The following is a 4945-nucleotide window of genomic DNA, read 5'->3' on the forward strand; positions in this document are numbered from 1 at the left end:
ATGTCCACAAAGACATTGGAGGGATCATTCAAACTCTATATGGTGGGAAGATCAACAAGTTCAACGTGAAGCATATTGGCAACCATATGAGGAGTTCTATTCAAGACCTATGCAGCCACCACAACTTCATATGCAATATGCTCAATTAAATTCAAGTTCGCCAATAGATTATATTCAAATTCTTAATGAAATAAATTCTTTGGCGCAGGGGTCACAAAATCAAGCCAAGGAGGCTCAACAAGAAGCATATTGGCAACCATATGAGGAGTTCAATACAACACCTATGCAGCCACCACAACCTCCCCCACAACAATTCCAATCAAGTTCAAGTATGTCCATGGATAATGATAAAAATTTTCAATTACTAACCTCTTTGACGCAGGACGAACAAAATCAAGACAAGAAGTTGGGTAAATTGGACGAGCAATTTGGGCAGATTATGGAGTTCATGAAACAAATTCAAGAGCAAAGTGAACTTTCCAACTCAACTATTGAAAACTCGAAGGAAGATTTTGAAATCCATAATGCTATCACTTTGGGAAGTGCTATGGAGGTTGGAGCTGACCTAAAAATGTCCAAACATAGCCTAGAAGTGGATGAAGAGCTGCTAATTGAGGAGGAGGAAGAAGACATGCACACGGCAAGGGTAGAACAACCCTTGCCGCAGCCCCCTAAGCCCTCTAAACCACCCACCACCAGTAAGGACGTCCCAATTCCATGTTATTCTGATGTTATTCCACCCAATGTCCCTTTTCCTAGCAGGTTTTTGATTCCCAACCAAGAAGAGAGTAAAAAGGACATCGTGGAAGCCTTCCCAAAGGTGCAAAATGCTATTCAAATTCTTGGTGCAACACAGCAAGTTTTAGATGGTGTTGAATTCTTCAAAGGACTTTGTACACCAAGAAGAATGATTCAAGAGAAGGTAGTGGCTGGAGAAGATGTAGAAGGCATCAAAGAGGACATATTTGAAACCACAATTCCCAAGGAAGTTGGATTTTATGACACGGGACAAGTCATAACTTTCGAAGGGGTGTTTATTCTGGAGTTCATTTTGGAGCACACAGGTAAGCCGCCTCCCCGAATTTCAATTTTCTTTTATACTAACATGTGGTTAATGATTCAGGCACCCAATCTGGAATTTAAACTATTACCGGATCATTTCAAGTATCACCGCCCATTCAAAGATAAATTCCATGCCGTTTGATTTTATTTATAAAAAAATAAAAATAAAAAAAAAATAAAAAAAAAATAAAAAAAGATACTAAACATGGAGAAAGGTGGAGCTTCACAAAGGTTGTTTACGTGAAGCCCCACTACGAGGCGCAGAAGCGGAAGGCATAGAAGCAGAAGGCATAGAAGCGGGAGGCATCGAAGCGGAAGGCATCGGAGCGGGAGGCATCGGAGCTAGAGCATTCCAGGCTTCAATACTTGGCCAAGCGCTGGATGACCCAGGAAAAAGGTGCCTCTGGAGATAAGACGCAAGCCTTTGACGGTCACTGTGAATTCGACCCTCAGATTCTTGCAGCTCATCAAGCTTCCTTTTCATCCCCGACGAATAGTTATTTGCAAGCACATGCAAACTTCTATTCTCGTACTTAAGCTGCTGGATCTCTTGCTTAAGTCTTTCCACCTCTGCCATCAACGATTCCACTTGGCGGGACCGAGCAAGCAGGCGTAGGCCCATGTTGGACACAGAGCTCGCACACTGAACACTAAGTGCGAGGGACTCTTGAACGGCCAACTCATCGGACCGTCCTGACAGCAGCCTACTATCTTTTGGAGTGAGGAGGTTCCTAGCTACTATTGTAGCTGTTGTGGCGTCCTGCATCACAGAGTCTTCACCTGAAAGAGGACCGTTAGAAGATAAAAAAGAAGGACGCCATACATTACCTTGACGGGGCGCAACCGGATCGCTGCTGAGACTCAAATCTAAGCTAAGGTTCGATGAGTTTGCCATTTTTTTTCAAAAGTGTTCAAAGAGAATGGGTGGGTGGAGTTAAATTTCGAAGGGCCGGAGACGATTTTCAAGAATGGGAGATCTTCAGAGTGTGTTTGTTGTGGTGATCGATAGCTCTATAAAAAGCCAAGGCGACGCGTCCACCGATTCAAAGAGCCGGATTTTCCGGCGTAATTTTGGCGACGCTCCCTCGGCTTTTTAGAAAACGCGTTCAACTTTGTCAAAAGATTTCTGACAAAGCTGAAAACATGTGGAGACCATCATCGCAACTACACATCTTTAGCCGACAAGCGCAAAGTTCGGCGACGCTTTCTCTGCTTTTCGGAAGACGCGTGCAGCTTTGTCAAAAGGAGCCGCATCTGCACTACCACGTGTCGTTCAGAAAGCGAAGGGGCGTCGTTCAGAAATCGAAGGGGCGCCTGCTCAGAAATCGAAGAGGCGTATTCAGAGATCGAAGGGGCGTCGTTCAGAAATCGAAGGGGCGTCGTTCAGAAATCGAAGGGGCGCCTGCTCAGAAATCGAAGAGGCGTATTCAGAGATCGAAGAGGCGCCACTATTTCAAAAAGCCGGAATTGCGGGATCAAAACGTTTGTCGACAAGGGTAAAAAGTACCACCACTTGATATTATCTCTATATATGTCGACCTTCGTCTTTTATGGCAGGGAAAACCTGAAGAAAATGCCCAACTCTCCCTCACCTCTGAGGGCGCACTCCCAGCAAAGCCTTTCGAAATACTAAATTTTTTCTTCTTCCCCAAAGATGATACCAGATGCCTGGAGTAAAGATGACCCAGGAGGAAATACATGTGCTGATTCATGCACCGCTTCTTCAAAAGCAAAGGTATCTCATATCATCAAGGTCAAAAGCAAAAGTATCTCATATCATGCTCTTTCCCTGTCTTTTTCTTTGTCCTTGTTCTTACTCGCATGACAAAGTAAAAGAAGCAATCAGCCGGCACTTGGAGTCAGTCTTCCGATCTGGAGCCAACTGCCTGGAATCTATTCCTGATTGCTTACCTAGCGTTGCTCTCGAGTAGTCATCTTCAACGGTTGATACACTTCCGGAGAAGGGACCACTTCTGCAAAGGGGAGCGAGTAAGGCAAGTGAAAATGATACATTGAAGCATGTGGAGACAAACATAGGCTGAGTTATCCTCCAACCCTTTTCATTACGAATTGGAAAGATTGAACAAAGAAACAGACCAAAGGGGTAAGCTCAGACCTTCGGGGAAGACCAAAAGAATCCTCCAGCCCAGTAGCACAAAGGAAAATCAATGATGGGCGGCAACCAGTTCGAGAGTAAGCCTGTGGAATCATCAAGATCAAGCCTCAATACAATCAACAAAGAGAAGATGGAATTTACACTCCATAACCAGATTTGCGTCCCTAAACTCTTCTCTTTGTTAATTACATTTTGCCATGTTTAGTATGTTTAAATGCTTTTTGTGTGTTTACTTATGTTTTGTGTGAATCTATGCTTAAAACATTGAGGACAATGTTTGATTTAAGTGTGGGGGGGTAACTAAGTATATTTAATGCAAATACGTGGGATTTTATCCACCATAACTTCTAATGTTGTTCCTTGCTGTTTTAAGGTGTTTTTAAGTTGTTTTAGAGTGTTTTAGTATGTTTTGTTTTATAATTCGAAAATCCCATAAAAATTTGAAAAATTGTTTTGAAAAACCCAAAAAGAGTTGTTTTAAAAGTCGTTTTTGTGTGTTTGTGTCTTAGGGTACCTTCCAACACAATGATAAGGATTTGGTTTGTAATTGCATGACGGTTAGAAAGAGTTATAAACATAGAGAAAAGTTTGATTTACTCTTGGTATATGCTTGGTTATGGTTATAATGTATGACTTCACATGCAATCATAAAAGAAAAAAATTCGTTTTTGTAACATGCTTGAAGGAAGAAACTCAAACAAACGCTACATCCCTGTGAGACTCGAGCCATTACTTTCTTTGGAGAGTTATTTTCTGTGATTCTTTATTTTCTAAAGTTGTTGCATGATCTCATTATTCCTTGCTTGGTTGCTACTTAGAATGCAATTGTATCATGATAGAACTAAATGCTAGAACTCATGCCCATTTCATTCAAAGCATGTTATTGATTTGCATAACACATATTCAAGAAGAAGTTGTGTAGTGACCACCACCATAGCCAAATAGCCTTACTTCCCATACTTCGTATATGTTGTAAGTTTTAACCCCGTTGAGCCTCGTTTTGCCTTTATTCCTTGTTTACCCACATCACCCCTTACCTAGCTTAGAGTAGGACTTTCCTATACCCTTGTTCTTAAAGTTTAGTGAGCATGACTTAAATGAATTCCTTTTGAGTTACATTATGCAAGAAAATGAGTGTGGGGGAGTAAAAGTTTGTTCTTACGTTTATATGTATGTTTTGAGATTCAAAAGAAAAAGAAGAAAAGAAAAAAAAAAAAAAAAAAAAAAAAAAAAAAAAAAAAAAAAGAGTGAAAATAAGTAAGAATGAACTCACGAGCGTTGATGGTTGAAGAAAGGGTCCAAAAAGTTGAATATGGCCCTAAGTTTTGTGTGATTTTCCCTTGGGTGTTCAAAGTTGACTTCTGCGTTCTTAAGGGAATTCTAAGTGCCTAATTCAATACTTTGCTCACTATTGCTTGAAGAACGTTTGTTATCCTTACCTTTCATTTTTAGCCAATTACCCCAAGCCCCGTTACAACCCTTGACTTCTATATTGAGTGTTATGTATTTCAATTGTGGAGTTTGAACTTGGTATGAGCTTATGGTGTCACTGGTTCTCGCGTCTACGTAGTAGCATTCCATTCATGAGATCATATCTAAACATGCTTATTAACTCCAGAAAATGCTTTCCTTATTATAACATATGTGAGTGTTCGTCTACATGTTTACATCAATCTTCTCACATATACCTAGTGTAGGGTGTGTAGTCAGAAAATCTGTGTGAAAAACGAGAGTACATCTAGTAAGAAATTGAGGGAATTCTCTAAG

The sequence above is a fragment of the Pyrus communis genome, chromosome 17, assembly GCF_041283825.1.
Source record: "Pyrus communis isolate YQ-2024b chromosome 17, ASM4128382v1, whole genome shotgun sequence".
NCBI classification, from domain to species: Eukaryota; Viridiplantae; Streptophyta; class Magnoliopsida; order Rosales; family Rosaceae; genus Pyrus; species Pyrus communis.